Source organism: Ovis aries, chromosome 9 (assembly GCF_016772045.2).
Source record: "Ovis aries strain OAR_USU_Benz2616 breed Rambouillet chromosome 9, ARS-UI_Ramb_v3.0, whole genome shotgun sequence".
In the NCBI taxonomy this organism is placed as follows: Eukaryota; Metazoa; Chordata; class Mammalia; order Artiodactyla; family Bovidae; genus Ovis; species Ovis aries.
In genome coordinates this window covers 75,447,210-75,464,305 of record NC_056062.1, presented here as the reverse complement: position 1 = coordinate 75,464,305, position 17,096 = coordinate 75,447,210, and the positions used below count along the sequence as shown (strand labels likewise).

Here is a 17,096-nt window from a genome sequence, read left to right as displayed (position 1 = left end):
ACATTTGAATCAGTTCTAATGAGGTGGATGAAACTGGAGCCTATTATACAGAGTGAAGTAAGCCAGAGAGAAAAACACCAATACAGTATACTAATGCATATATATGGAATTTAGAAAGATGGTAAAGATAACCCTGTATGCGAGACAGCAAAAGAGACACAGATGTATAGAACAGTCTTTTGGACTCTGTGGGAGAGGGCAAGGGTGGGATGGTTTGGGAGAATGGCATTGAAACATACATATTATCATAAGTGAAATGGATCGCCAGTTCAGGTTCGATGCATGATACAGGGTGCTCGGGACTGGTGCACTGGGATTACCCAGAGGGATGAGATAGGGAGGGAGGTGGGAGGGGGGTTCAGGATGGGGAACACATGTACACCCATGGTGGATTCATGTCAATGTATGGCAAAACCAACACAATATTGTAAAGTAATTAGGCTCCAAAAAATTAATTAATTTATTAATTGTTTAAAAAAAAATCCTCCTTGCAATGTAGGGGACACAATTTCTATCCCTGGCCTGGGAAGATTCCACATGCCACATGGCAACTAAGCCCATGTATCATAACCGCTGTGCTGGTGCTCTAGAGATCGTGCTCCACAACAAGAGAAGCCACTGCAATGAGAAGCCCATGCACTGCAACCAAAGAGTAATCCCTATTTGCCGCAATTAGAGAAAGCCGCAGCACTGCGACCAACACCCAGTGCAGCCATAAACATGTAAATAAATAAATAATTTTTTAAAGAGAGACAGACTTGGATGCTTGAGGAGGGCCAATAGCAGACATACTGATTCTCCACACCGTCACATTAAGAGGAAGAGTCCTTATGTTGGATCATACACATGCTTTACAGTCTTTAGGGGCAAAAACACACATTTCTCTATTATTCTTTAGCTTGATATCACAATGATCCAAGGAATTAATGCAATGGCTACTACCATGTTTAGGGTTGTGATCCATAAGTACTTCAGAGTATCTCAAGCTGCCTGATTACTGCCAACTTAAATGCATAATTCTTTCCTGGCCTTCAGGAGAAATGTGTTGACATTGAGGCTTAGTTATCAATGTTATGAGAAAAAAAAAAAAACCAGTAGATATTGACTAGCTTGACTTCAAATATTTTATTACTGTCCTATAGCTTTCATTAAAAGAACTGGCTTTATTCAATTTGGAATACAATTGGAAGTGAAAGGCTTTTCACTTTCACTTTCTCATTATATCCAGATGAGCTATGTTACTTATCTATTAATTAAACTATAGAGAGTTAATGGAGGATGAAGGAAATGGGATGAAAAAGAGCTAAATACATATAAGTTTCATTTATATTGACTTATCTCCTTTCCCTGAAATATCAGCAAAATACAAACTAAGGTTCTGTTCTGGCCCATGTTCACTTTAATGTATTTACCATTTGGTCTTCATACAGAACTATTTGGTCAAGTAAGTATTCATGCCTTCTTCGCAAACAGTCACAAGAAGTATTACCAGGGCTTAAGCCAAATTACCTTGTCTACAAACCTTGGCTGGCTCACATCTGGAGCAATTAACATATTTTGAAAATTGTCCAAGAAATTCATAAATCAATCGATTTCCCTTCCTGAAAAGCCAATTTCCTAAACAGTCAATGAGATGGCTTTTGAGACCCACACCAACTAAATAGGAAAGTAATACTGTTCCTCTCTTAACAGGAAACTCATGATTGCGGGTGCTGCTGCCCTCATTATACCATAATAGGATTTCAAAAGAATCTTTTCTGAATTAAAAAATATTCCATCTATTTGCTGTGCAATATCCTCTTCAATCTTTCATACTAAATGATAGATATGGAAGTAAGGAGGGGCACATATTGTCCTTTTCTCCAGGAAGCAAGTCAGGTTTTTTATTTCATTATCCCTTCTCCTACTTGTTTTGTTTTTTTTTAATTAAGTAAATTTCTATTTAATCAGAGTCACTACAGAAAAGAATTTTTTTTTAAGTAAAATGGTAAAATAGTTTTTGGTAACAGAAATTTATCTAGAGTTAAAAATGGAAATGCATCTTCATGACAAAGCTTTAATGGCAGATATAAGCTAGCATTTTCTATTTACCAAATACCAAAAACATTTAACACACAACAACTTAACCAGGATGCAACATCTTTGCATTCTGAATCATGATTTACACAGTTCAAAACCCAGGCATTTGAAAGGTTAAAAAAGTAACTCACAATATGCAGTCACGCAGCGTCCCGGGTCTCAGAGCCTTCCACAGCTGTAAGGACAGATTTGCTCGCCGGCAGTTCTCTGGCCCTGCAACTGAGATCACTCATAATTAATGAATAATTTACTTGAACACTTGACAGCCCAGTAAGCGGTTTGTATAAGGCTGTTACTTTTACTTCTTCTGTAGTTGCCTTTGCAAACAGGAAACAGGAAACACACCTACAAGAACACTGACAGACCTCAGCCTAATTGGTCTTTTCTCAAAGAACTCAGGGGAGAGTCTTGTACCACAGACATGATATGTCCCTAAAAGAGCAATACTCAAATCCTTCTATTGCAGAGTTTAAAATCTTTTAGACAGGTGCCATGCAGGCAATTTATTACAAGCATTTTAGTAATATTCAGGCCTTATGATCTTAATCCTGGAAGGACTATAAATTTTAATATATATATATAATATTTATAAATATATACATATCAACACATGTTTATATATAAGTACAAATATCTAATACATTAAGCAATATATTATTTAAATATAGATTATTTAAAACAATAAGCAGCATATTAAAGTAATATATATAATTTTCCTGGAATATATGTGGAAACTATCATTTAGGAATCTTTTGTCTACACGTAACAGAAAACCCAGCTCAAAATCCCTTCAACAAATAAATAACAAAACAAGAAAATATTTTGGTTTATTGAGTTGGGAAGAGAAACCTGGATATTGGGCTGGTTTTAGGAAAAGAGTTTCACTATGTATATCTCTTGATTCTCTGCAAGTCTCTTAGCATGGTATTTTCTGTAGAGTGACTTCACCTTCTGGCTGCCTTTCCTCTTGGTGCAAACAAATAACTTCAGTGGTTCAAGATCACACATCCATCTTCCAAGAGGGCAGTGTTAGCGTGCTGCCAGTCTCAAGCTCTGAAGTCATTCTGATTGCCCATCACTGAATCAGTCACTGTACTTAGCTGAATGGCTTTAATCAAGCCTTATCCTTGTGAGAGGTTACAGCCTATCTCTCTCTCTCTCAGTAACTCAGTCATGTCTGACTCTTTTTGACCCCATGGACTGTAGCCCTGCCAGACTCTTCTGTCCATGGAATTTTCCAAGCAAGGATACTGGAATGGGTAGCCATCCTACTCCAGGGAATCTTCCCCTGAGTCTTTTGAGTCTTCTGCATTAGCAGGCAGGTTCCGTACCACTGGTTCCACATGGGAAACCCAGAGATAAGGGTAGGAATTTCTAAAGAAAAATCACATGGAAGGGCATTCAGGTTACTAAGAGGAAGGGACAAGGGGGAAAGGAATATTGGAGGAAATCAACAAATGTCCGCCATGACAATGTTTGGCAATAATCCAAAGATTGGTATTTGAGGATGTGTATCTATGAAAATACTGGATCTTGGGTTATCTAAAGATGTCTGAAAGAGAATGAGCTGAGGTTCAAGAGATATTGATTACCCAAATCTTTGCATCTAGTAAGATTTTCTATTAACATTATGTTTTTATGTCTCCTAAGAAAATAGTTTCAGAATTTCTCCACTTTGTTTATGAAACACATAAATAGTGTATAAAGTGTGCTTGCACACGATCTTCCACCTTGTTATTCAAACAACCCTGCTAGGTAGATAGATAACCCTGGTGGGAGCTTAGAGAGCAGGGTAGATATTGCGCTTAACTCTCCAACACTCAGTCTACTCTTTGTTCTAACTGGACCTTGATTTTACTCAGGGCAGCAATTTGCCCTGTTTAAACCATAGCTAAGGATGGGCAGGTGAAACACTTTGGGCCCTGGACATGTAAGCTGAAAGTACTAGGTAGAGCTTCTGGAACAGCTCTATTAAAGGGCTCTGGTGTTTGCTTTTTGCCCTTCCCCTTCCAATGCCTGAAACACCAATAAAATGCCAGAGGTGGAGCCATATCTGGCAATCACGGAGTGGCAAGTGTACCACATGCTGGGACGACCAAATTGAAGGAGAAGCCACTATACCGGGCCTTGTCTGCCTCCTCCTGGGCTATTAGATGAGAAAAACCTCTATACTGTTACGCCACCATAGAAGGGATCTTGTTCCGTGCAGCTAAACATACACCTATACAAAGAAGCTTAACAATCTGGTTATGACAGATCAAGGCTTAACCCCAGGTTTCTCGACTCTCTGTGTTGCCTCTCCATAAGCAGAATCCATACTCTGAATACCATACAAACAGGCATTTTAAATTTATGCTTTCTTTTTAACAAAGAGCTTGTTTAAATGATCTGAGTCATAGCTATGATGCCAAGAGGGGATTCTCTCACCACTCTTCTGGTTTTGGTTTCTTTAACTTTCTAACATGTAACACTCAAGCACTTGCAAAATTTCTAAGACAAGAATGCCTTAGCCGCAGAAAAACAAACCTAGGGTCATTTGACCAAAATTTCTTTCAAGACTACCTAAGGGAGAATTGACCATCTTCCCAGATTTAGCCAGGGATGAGTTTTCTCCCTAGACTTTCTCACTGACTTAGTTATTAAAAAACAACAGAAGACTTCTGGTGTCTGGCTCCATGTATAAGGAGCTTGGAAGTCACCACTCTCTCTTAACAACAAATAGAAATCAACAACTCTTCTTGGATTCACAAACCGCTGCACCCAAGATTGGAGAGACCAGCAGGGGAATACAGGAGTCTCAGAGACTTGCCAGCAGAAACCACCGCATGAAGCCCTGTACCAGGGAAAGAAAACCTGAACTTTGGTTGACTAATAGCTGGGGTCTCTGTGAGGACAACTCTGAGAGTTCAACACTGCAGGGGGACACAGTCATGATGGAGGGCAGTCCTTACACTACTGTGAGATTCCCACAGTAAATACCAAAGGAAAGTCAGTTCAGGTTTCTGGAACAGACTGGGTAAAAGAGCATTTTGAAATATGCCGGAGCACTCTGTTCTTGCCCTCAGGGGAAACTAGTTACCAGAGACTGACCTGCAAGTGCATACTCAGAACCCAACTGACCTGGAGAAGTGTGGGGCCCTAAATGGGAAACCTTAAAAAAGATGGGTTAGCTTTGCGGTGGGAAACTAAGATGGCACCTGGCCGAAGAGATAGAGGGTGGTCTATGTTAAAGTTTTTGATTGGCTCTCTTGATTTCCGTGCACGTGGACACTGCGTGATCACAATAGACTCCTGTTATAATGAAGGCACATGATGATTTGACCTTTAACGAGATTGGTGCAACTATGGCATATTACAATCTGACCTTTAACGTGATTGGTGCAACTATGTAAAGTCCCTCGCAAAACCCCCTGCTTGCCTATATAAACCAAGAGCTTGTGGCAATAAAGCGGAACTGCTCAGATGGAACCCCTGTTGCCTTTGATTTTCTCTCCCTCGACAAGGGGCTGGGTTGGCGGACAGCAGGCTCGCCTCTCCTCAGGACCCCTCGGCTTTGCTGAGGGAAGTTCCACTGCCTCTCTCTTTCTGCGGAGCGCCTCCTGCAGAGAAGAGCAATACTCAGCTCAGACTCCTCCAGGCATCCACTATGGGAGAAAGCACTACTCGACTGCAACCCACTCTAGCCATCCTGTACCACCTACGTGAGGAGAAAGAGCTGAAAAACACTCATGAAGATCGCAGCCTAGAGCCACAGGCTCACCAAAATACTGAGTGAGACCTGATCACAGGATACATAGAATATTTCTTTTCCCTGAAAACTCATGACCACATTACTGAGAATCTATTTACAGCAGTTTCTTTTACTCACTACAACATGTCTGGCTATCAAGAAAAAATTACAAGGCTTGCCAAAAGAAAAAGAAAAAAAAAATGCCCACAGTTTTTTTAGAGACAGAGAATCAGAACCAGCATGGCTGGGAAGCTGGAACTAAAAGATAACAGAGCTCTCACGAAGGTTGGAATCATTTACTGAGCAGAAAGTCAAGGAGGAGCCACACCTAAAGATCAATTCCAGAGGGATTAAGGATTTAGCTGTGAAAAGCAAAATGTTAAAACCTGTAGAAGAAAATATAGGAGAACATCCTTCTGACCTCCCAAAGGGGAAAGAGTTCTTAAGGCACAAAAGAGCTAATCACCAAGGGATAGACTGATAAATTTGCCTGCTCTACTATCAAGATTTTGTTTTTCTAAAGGTACAATAAAGAAAGCATAAGACATGCCAATAAATGAGACAACTTTGCAACATATGAGATCAACAAAAGACCAGTATTCAGATTATATAAAGACATGTTACAAATCAGTAAGAAAAAGACAATACAATAGGAAAATGATCAACAGAGCTGACATACCATCCCAGAAGAGAATAATATGAATGGTGAATGAATGGTTTTCTTTCTTCCTTTCTGATCAGACTTTTATTTTCTCTTCTTACTTCATTGCATTATTTAGAACTTCTATGTTGAATAGGAGTTGTGAAAGAGGGCATTCTTACCTCGCTCCTAATCTTTGAGGAAAGGATTTCGTCTTCCACTGTTAAGTATGCTATTAGCTGCAAGTGTTTCATAGATTTTTTTTTAAAAATCAATTTTAGAAAGTTTCCTTCTATTCCAGTTTTTCTGAAAGCTTTTATTTTATCATGAATGGGTGCTGAATATTGTCAAATGATTTTTCTGCTTCAATTAGTGTAATTTTGATACTTTTTTCTTTAGACTGTTTATATGGTAGATTACACTGCTTTTCATACTGAGTGATCTTTGCATTGCTAGAATAAACATCACTTGATCACAATACATGATTACTTTTGTATACTGCTGAATGCTATTTGCCAATATTTTGTTGAGGGATTTTGCATCCATCCTCATGAGTCATTAGTCTCTAGTTGTCTTCTTGTACTGTCTTTTTCAAGTTTAGTTATTAGAATTGCTTCTTATAATGAATTGAAAAGTGTTCCCTTCTCTGACATTTACTGGAAGAGATTTATAGAATTAATGTTTGTGAACCATGAACTTCCAGATGTTCAAGTTGGTTTTAGAAAAGGCCAGAGGAACCAGAGATCAAACTGCCAACATCCTCTGGGTCATCGAAAAAGCAAGAGAGTTCCAGAAAAACATCTCTTTCTGCTTTATTGACTATGCCAAAGCCTTTGACTGTGTGGATCACAATAAACTGTGGGAAATTCTGAAAGAGATGGGAATACCAGACCACCTGACCTGCCTCTTGAGAAATCTGTATGCAGGTTAGGAAGCAACAGTTAGAACTGGACATGGAACAACAGACTGGTTCCAAATAGGAAAAGGAGTACGTTAAGGCTGTATATTGTCACCCTGCTTATTTAACTTCTATGCAGAGTACATCATGAGAAACGCTGGGCTGGAAGAAACACAAGCTGGAATCAAGATTGCCAGGAGAAATATCAATAACTTCAGATATGCAGATGATACCACCCTTATGGCAGAAAGTGAAGAGGAACTAAAAAGCCTCTTGGTGAAAGTGAAAGAGGAGAGTGAAAAAGTTGGCTTAAAACTCAGCGTTCAGAAACGAAGATCATGGCATCCGGTCCCATCACTTCACGGCAAATAGATGAGGAAACAGTGGAAACAGTGGCTGACTTTATTTTTCTGGGCTCCAAAATCACTGCAGATGGTGACTGCAGCCATGAAATTAAAAGACTCTTACTCCTTGGAAGGAATGTTATGACCAACCTAGACAGCATATTAAAAAGCAGAGACATTGCCAACAAGGTCCATCTAGTCAAGGCTATGGTTTTTCCAGTGGTCATGTACGGATGTGAGAGTTGGACTATAAAGAAAGCTGAGTGCTGAATAATTGATGCTTTTGAACTGTGGTGTTGGAGAAGACTCTTGAGAGTCCCTTGGACTGCAAGGAGATCCAACCAGTCCATCCTGGGGGAGATCAGTCCTGAGTGTTCATTGGAAGGACTGATATTGAAGCTGAAACTCCAATACTTTGGCCTCCTAATGCGAAGACCTAATTCATTGGAAAAGACCCTGATGCTGGGAAATTTTGAGGGCAGGAGGAGAAGGGGACGACAGAGGATGAGACAGTTGGATGGCATCACTAACTCAATGGACATGGGTTTGGGTGGACTCCAGGAGTTGGTGATAGACAGGGAGGCCTTGCTTGCTGCGGTTCATGGGGTTGCAAAGAGTCGGACACAACTGAGACTGAACTGAACTGAACTGAACTTCTTTAAATATTTGGTAGACTTTTCCAGTGAAATCTTCTGGAGCTTTCTGTTTGGCGCGTTTCTAAACTAATCCAATTTCCTTAGTTGTAAGGCTATTTAAATTATCTATCTTCTTAACAACTTGCGATTGTGCTTTTCAGGAAGTTGGTCTGTTTTACCTGTTGTGAAACTTGTATGTGTAGACTTATTTGTCTGAAATATTCTTTTACTATTCTTTTTATGTCAGGAGGTCTATGGTGATATCTCCTTTTTGATACCAGATATTGGTAATTTGGGGCTTTATAGATGGCACAGTGGTAAAGAATCTGGCTGCCAATGCAGGAGACACCGGAGACTCAAAGAATTCTATCCGTGGGTTGGGAAGATTCCCTGGAGGAGGATATGGCAATCCACTCCAGTATTCTTGCCTGGAGAATTCCATGGACAGCAGAGCCTCGCGGGCTGCAATGGGGTTGCTAACAGTTGGACATGACTGGGCATGCAAGCATGCATACTGGTAATGTGTCTTCTCTTTCTTTGATAGTGTTGCTAAAGATTGATCAATTTTGTAACCACTTTCAAATAAGCAGTTTTTTGCTTGATATATTTTCCTTATTATTTTTCTCTTTTCAGTTTCATTGATTTCTGGTCTTATCTTTATTATGTTCTTCTTTATGCTTGTTTTAGGTTCATTTTGTTCTTTTTTTCCCTATAGTTTCTTTAAAAAAAATTCATTTCTAGAAATGGTAGCTTATGGTATTGATTTGAGACTTCCCTCTTTCTAAAGTAAATATTTAGTGCTATAGATTTCCTTTCAGATCTGCTTTAGCTGAGTCTCACAAATTTTGATATATTGTATTTTCATTCACTTCAATGTATTTGCTTTTAAATTTCTTTGCGACTTCCTCTTTGACCCACAGATCACTTGGAAGTTTGTTGGGTTTTTTTCCCAAATGTTTAGAGAATTTCCTGTCATCTCTCTGTTACTGATTTCCATTTTGATTCCAATGTATTCAGAGAATAATACACTCTTTATGATCTTAGTTTTTAAAAATTTGTTGAAGCTCGTTTTTATGGTTTATGGTATATCTTGGCGTGTATTTTGTGGCTTGAAAAGAACATCTTTTCTGCTGTTGTTGGTTAGATTCTATAAATGTAAATTAGACCTAGTTGATTGGTAGTGTGGTGTTCATCTCCATGACTGCTAGTTTTCTATTTGTTCTATTAATTGCTGAGAGAGGTATATTGAGGCTTCCAATTCTAATTGTGGATCTGTCTATTCTAGCAGCTTTTGCAATTTTGTTTTACATATTTTGTTCTGTTGTTTGGTACACATTTAGGATTTGCATGCAAAATGTGTATCTTTGCTGTCTTTTTTGACTCTTTTGTCATTATGTAATGTCTCTCTCTGTTCTTGGTCATTTTCTTTGCTTTGAAATCTTTATCTGATATTAGTATAATCATTCCTTCTTTCTTTTGATTAATGTTTGCAAGGTATATCCATCTTTTTACTTTCACCCTCTATACTATTATATTTGAAGGTAGTTTCTTGTAGATATCATACAGTTGAGTCATTTTTTTAGTCAACTGTGTTAATCTCCATCTAATAAATCATTTATTTAGACTATATTTAATGATATTCTTGAGCTAAAGTATGTCATTATATTATTTGTTTTCTGTATGTTCTCTATTTTCTTTTTCCAATATTATTGTGGATACTTGAACATTTTCCAGAGTTCCATCCACAGTGTTTCTTTCATTATAAGTCTCTCTCTAGCTTATTTAATAGCTGCTCTCCAAAAGATTTGGGGACACGGTGGGGGAAGAAGAGGGTGGGACGAATTGAGAAAGTAGCATGGAAACATATACATTATCACATGGTAACTAGTGGCAAGTTGCTGTATAACACAGGGAGCTTAACCTGGTGCTCTGTGACAACCTAGAGGGGTGAGAGAGAGGTTCAAGAGGGAAGGGAGATATGTATACTTCTGGCTGATTCATGCTGTACAGCAGAAGCCAACATAGCATTGTAAAATGATTATCCACCAATTAAGAATAAATTTTTATATAACAAGGAAATTAAGATACCAGCATGAAAGTAAGAGGAAAAAGCCTTTTCACATTTCCCTTTCTACTGCTTTCCCAGTTCCATTTTCACTCCAGTCTAACAAATGCATTTTAAATAAAATTCACACACACACAAATTGCTCTCCATATTACATTAAATATACATAACTGAACAATGCATTGTTGTTGATGTTATATCAGTTAAAGTAAACCCCTTACCTCCCTTTACATCCCTTTACTCTCCCTCTTTCTAAATTAATTTTTTAAAAATCTCCTTGCATTGAAAATCATATCAGTCAGTGTTATAAATTTTGCTTCAATCATCGAACCTAATTTTAAAAACTTAAGGAAAGTTTATAATACTTACTCCTATTTTAATACTTTATATTTTTTTTCTTCCTTCTTATTATTCCAAAAGATCTTCTTTTATCATTTCCTCTTTGTTTGGAGAATTTTCTTTAGCTATTTTTTAAAGATAAGCCTGTTGGTGACAAATTTCTATACTTTTCTTCAACTAAGACTGTTTTAATTTCCTCTTCATTTCTGAAGGATATTTTTACTGGATATAGAATTCTGGATTGACAGTTCTCTTTCAGCATCTGAAAACCATTCTGCCACTTCCTTCTGGCCTTCATGATTTCTAATGACAAATCCACTGTCACTCTGATTGTTTTCCCCCCACAGATAAGATTCCAATTCTCTCTTGCTATTTTCAAGATCTTTTCCTTGACTTTATTTTTCAGAAGTTTGGCTATAATATCTTAGTGTTGATTTCTTTGGGTTAATCTTAGTGGGATTTCACTCAACTTCTTGACACTACAGGTCTGTGTTTTCTTCCAAATTTGGCAAATTTTCAGCCTAAAAAACTACCTTTTTTACCTTGTTGTCCTTCTCTCCTTCCAGGATGCTGATGGTACATTTGCTAAACAATTTTCTGTTTGGTGGGGGAGGTGGTAATTTCCAACATTTTATCTGTAAATTCACTGATTCTTTCCTCTGTCCCCTCCAGTCTACTGTTGAGCCCATGAATTGATTTTTTTTTTTACTTCATTTATTACATTGTTCGGTTTCTAGGTAACTGGAAAATGATAATAAAATTTCAAAAAAAAAAAAAAACACAAAGAATCAAGCCAAAAAAAATTTTTTTTTGAAGTTGCTGAAGGAAACAGCTGTCTTCCACTTCCTAAGAAGTGAACACTTTGATCAGTAGGTAAGGGGTCTTGTTTTCATTCAATAGCCCTCTGTTAGAACATGCTCTGTGGTTTTCTCTCCAGAGCAATGTAGCTGTTCTGGGCATGACTACCTCCAGGGGACAAGACAGGCAGTTGAGGTAGGAACAAGCAGTATTTCAGCAGTGTTTACCAGTGCTATGAAGTCTTCCTCTGACATCTTCAGTCCAACCCCACCTCATGTCACTTCAGTCCTTCGGCTCCCTCAGACCCTACACTCTGCATGGATTTTTATATCTTTCTGTCCTCTGGCATACTTTTCCTCTGGCATCTGCTTGTTTACCTGGTCTCTTATCCACTTTTGCTTGCATTATGACATTTCATGCATGTGTGGGTTCCCTGACCCAGCTCCTTGACTGGTGCTCTTGACCTAGCTAAGCACCACCTACACATTTCAATGGGTTTACTTTAATCAGTACTTATGTTGCTCTCCAAAGCTAATGGAATCCCGATCTTTCTTTCTTCTCTTCAAGTTGGGGGCGAAGGAGGCTGATTTTAAAACCCCATAGTCTCCTCTCTCTAGGATTTAGTTCTGTGAGATCACCAGCTGCTCTTGATACATGCTCCTTCCATCCCAAGCCCCACAACTAGAGGCAGGAAGAGAAATGGTGGGAGGACAAATTAACACTGAAAAGCTTGATAAATACTAACAGCAAACACTAAAAATAACTAGGCAGAAGTAGTCTACTTTTAGGAATTTCATTTGTGCCTTTGTGTTGGGGGCAAGGAGGAGGGGGAGACACAGCACTGTGGAGAAGGGGGCTGGGGATGTTAATGCTCTGGAGGAGAAGGCACTAGGAGCTTCCTCAGGCAGACAGTACTACCCAACCCTCTCCCTAAAATAGCTCCTTCTCTCTCTCAGCTTTCTCGGGCTTCTGCAGCTCTGCAAATGGCTCCCTCCCTGTGCTGCAATCAGGCATCCCTGCTCTTGCCAGCAGAGAGGAAAAGCAGCTAAGAGATTGCAGGCTGCTTCGCTCCTCGGCCTCACCCTCTCCCAACTGCAGACTATCCGGGCCATCTTTTGACTTTGGCTCCTGGAGATTAGAGGGTGATTGGAATCAGAGTGAGTTGCCTACATATCAGCAAGGCCCGGTATGCTAGGTGTGACATGGCAAAGTCATTAACTCCACATGACACAATATGCATGGTGGAGACAGAAAATCACAGACTAGGAATTTTACGTGTCCCCAGAAATGCTGCCTAGGACTGGCAGCCAATGTCACTTCTAAGACTGTGCCGTGGATGAAGGACCCTGATCATTCATTCCATGGCTAAGATCTCATGATTTAACAAAATGGAGAAGAGCAAGTCTGTTCAGTTCTGTTTCTGTCATTTTTCCCTTCTCTAGTGAGAAATTCAATTATGTTATGAATCAATATGGATCACTAGAGCTGGAGGAAAATACAATGTGAGGGAAATCAATGGTTCCCACTTAGCTGAATTACATGCAGTGTTGAGCTCTGCATCATATTTGTCCTGTGCAACCAGCAAAAAAGGGAGTATCTCAAGCCTGAATTTTTCCCCACTGCTCCCCTAACCCCTCCTTCATACCACACACTCTCAATAGCACAGTTGGACAGCAAAAACAAGAAATAAAAGGTGTTTGTTTCTCTTCCCTGCTCTCAAAGTTTCCACCCGTTTATCCAACAACCCCTCCTTCCGTCATGACTTGGATGGAGAAGGAGCCTCCTCCATGCAAAGGCTGATCTCTCTATTTATGTCCACATTCTCTCCCCACCTCCCAGCATCATCCACAGCTTGATCCATCCTTATCCCCTTCACTCCTCTTATATCTTCAAGATGCTACTTCCTTCATTTCCTTCTCTGAAGCTGAAAAAGCTTCAACCTCTCTAATCCTATAAATCTGCCTTCTAGTTTGTTACCCTTTACCAACCCATTTCTCTCCTCCTCTTCTTTATCATGCTTCCTAAAAGAAGGGTCTACACTGATTATTTCCAAATCCATTCCTTTATTTACTGCTTAACCCAAAAAATCAGACCTTCATCTGCCTTATTCAAAGTGCCTAATGACTTCCAGGTTGCCAAATGCAATGACCTTGATCTTTCTGCTTATTTATCATGAATCCCACTCTGCGCTCTGATGCCATGATGGTACAGCATCCTAGCTTTCCTAGGACCCATCTGTCCATTCCTAAGCTCTTCCACTATCTCCTCTTCTGACCATCCATAAACACAGGCAATTCCCATAGTCTAGGGTTTCCAGATTTAATAAATAAAAATATAGATTGCCCAGTTAAATATGAATTTCAGATCAGCAGTGAATAAATATGTCCTAAATATTTCATGGGATAGTCTTATATCAAAACATTATTCCTTTAACCAAGCATCCTGTATTTTACAGACAACTCCACAGTATTTATTTCTTTAATGCTCATCACAAATTTCCTCCCGCTTTCTATGTCCTTGTCCTCATGATTATCTTATCTCAGATCATTTCTAAACCTTCATCTCTAGCACCAACCCCCTCCCCTGCTTCCTCTCTTTCTCTCTTCATCTGATATGTTTCTCTGTTTTGCCTTTGATATTATATAGCATTTTCAGTTCATTATACATAACACTGAACTTATTATTTTAGACCTCAAATCTACTTCTCTATCTGGCTTCTCTATCTCTAGTAATATCTTCTCCAGCCTTTGAATCACCTCAGCCTTAAATCTAGTAGCCTTCCTAGTCAACTGGATGAATCTTCGTCAATTTTGTCCTCACCAGCTTTCTTAGATCTTTTTCCCCGTTTCCATGGATACTGCTAACTTGTAGTCATTTCAGTATGACTACAAATCACCCAGGCTATCCAGGTTATTGAAATCACTTTCTGATTAGTCCCCCTAATTCTATTCTCACCCACCTTTCATCCCTCCACACACTGTCACTCAGTTAACATTCTAATTAAAGTGCCAATATGGATATGCCACTTTATTGGTCAAAGAAGCTCTCTGCTGGTTCCTGGTTAAAGTTCAAGTTCCCTAGCCAGCATTTAGGGACATCTATGAGTTGACTTTTCTCCTCTTACCTCCTGTGGTTGCCACTATGCACTCTAAGCTCAAGGCATATCAGAACACATTGTTGGGGCCTTCCTATCAGTTTGCTTACACTTAGTAGACTACTTTGAGGGCAACTCTTGCAGTTTCTGCATAAATATATGCTCACTAAATGCTTGTTGAATCTGTGAAGTATTAGTCGCTCTGTATTGTTTGACTCTTTGCAACACCATGGACTGTAGTCCGCCAGGCTCCTCTGCCCATGGAATTCTCCAGGCAAGAATACCGGAGTGGGTAGCCATTCCCTTCTCTAGGGAATCTTCCTGACCCAGGGATTGAACCCAGGTCTCCTGCATTGAATTTGTGAAGTCAGTTCTAAATTATACACATCAACAGGATGAAGTAATTAAATCTACAAATCACTTATATGATAATGCGAGTGGATGTACTTTTCCACAAACCCATTGCTGGCTTACTTTAAACAAATGGGTGATGTCAAGCTCTCATAAGCATCTCATATCCTTTGATGTCAAGTCACAGCTGGATTTTGATAGGACTCTGGGGCAGAGACTGACACAGACCCCACCCACTCTTGCTCTTAGGAGCTTCTCTTGATTTACTTTTTAAACAGAATTCTTCCCCATTTCTCTCTTTTCTTACACATGGAAAGTTATAATATTCTCTGTAAACATCCTTGAATTCTATTACATAAATCTCCAAATAACTACATATTCTAAATTGCTGCCAACCCCACATGCTGATTCAAAAACATCTGAGCACTTTAAGAATTTAAATCAGGGGTCTTCTATGGGCCAGATAATAAACATTTTCACCTTTGCAGTCTCTGCTGCAACTACTCAATTTGCTATCGTGTCAGAAGGCAGCATTGTTGACACAAAAACAAATGAGCCAGTCTGTATGCCAATAAAACTTTACCTACAAAAATAGGCAGCCAGCATTTGGGTCATTGTCTGCCAACTCCCAACCTAAATCAAGCTTCTGGTGAACAACTGACTTCATATTTTCCTTACAAACTCTTTCATTGTGGTCACTTGATTAGAAAGAATACTAGAATTTCACTTGATATGATCTTTTCTTTTTCACAAGGTTACTGTTAAATCAAATTCAGGACCCTGATTGAGTGAGGGGACATAAGAAGTGGGCACTGGAAGCTCTCTCTGAGACTCTCCCCCTTGTGGATACTACCCCAGGATTGGGGCAGGACAAGGCCAATGGACTGAGGAACTCACTCTCCTTGGGCACAAATTTTCAGGGGGCACCATAAAGCTTAATAATCAAAATAAATATTTTAATGCAGTATTTTTAAAAGTCAACATTATTTTCAATGTTGTTTTGTTTATCATAGATTTTTTTCTTTTTTTGCATTCGTTTTGATTTTTTAAAAAATAGTGCATTGGGATTTCCCTTGTAGTCCAGTGGTTAAGACTCCACACTCCCAATGCAGGGGGCCTGGGTTCAATCCCTGGCCAGGAAACCAGATCCCACATGCTGCAGCTAAGACCTGGCACAGCCAAATAAAATAAATAATATATACACATATACTCACAAACACATTGTATTAGGCATTATTTATCTCAATTACAAAATTTCATGGGTATATGGTGTCCTCTTTAATTTGGTGCCAAAACGAGTGCCCTACTCATCTTCTTCCCCATTCCTTAGCACCAGATCCATGTCACCCTGTGGATGTATTATCAGCACCCCTCCTCCTTTCAGAGAACAATGTACATCTATTTAAGGTTACCTTTGGACTAGATCATTCCTCTGAGCAGCTTTGACATGACTTTGGTTCCTGGACCTGCCTCAGATACAGACAGGTTTGAAGCATACGGACACTCTTGCACCAGATTCTTTAGAGTCACTTCTTGAGGAACATGTTAAGGTGAAAAGGGAATTAAAGTTTTGTATAACACACACTAAGTCCCAAGTGACACTAGCGTAAGGAACTTCATAATTGTTCATGGCAAGTCAATGTGGTTTTGTAGACATTCTTTTGTATGAATAAGGAAATGGAGGCTCAATAAACCGAGATTATTGAAAATACTAAAGCCAGGTAGAAGCTTCAGGAAGCTTAAATCGTGTCCTACTCTTGAGACCCCATGGGTCTCGTCAAGAAGCTAACACTGTGGACATGGCATTTTCTTGCCTTCCAGCCTTACGTTTGCACAGAACCTCTCTCATGTATAGAGACAGTTCCAGTGCTTCACCTCATTTGAGCTTCATGATAATCCTGGGAGATAAAAGTGTCATATTTAAGACATGCTAGTACAGACTCACCAATTCTATTGTATTGGGCATATTCAAAATGTTAAGTAATATAACCCAAGTGAAGTGAAGTCTCTTAGTTATGTCCAACTCTTCGCAATCTCATGGACTGTAGCCCACCAGGCTTCTCTGTCCATGGGATTTTCCAGGCAAGAGTACTGTAGTGGGTTGCCATTTCCTTCTCCAGGGG

The 17,096-nt window shown here is 39.3% G+C and overlaps 1 protein-coding gene across 9 annotated transcripts in view; it reads right to left on the bottom strand.

The window, feature by feature from the left end:
• The window catches only part of NCALD (neurocalcin delta), a 479,881-nt gene that overhangs the window by 201,070 nt on the left and 261,715 nt on the right, over positions 1-17,096 (bottom strand). For all 9 annotated transcript variants that reach the window (XM_060393870.1, XM_060393873.1, XM_060393872.1 and 6 more), the window contains one exon: positions 2,211-2,298. The gene's annotated coding sequence lies outside the window, so the exon portion shown is untranslated. The remainder of the gene's footprint in view (positions 1-2,210; positions 2,299-17,096) is intronic.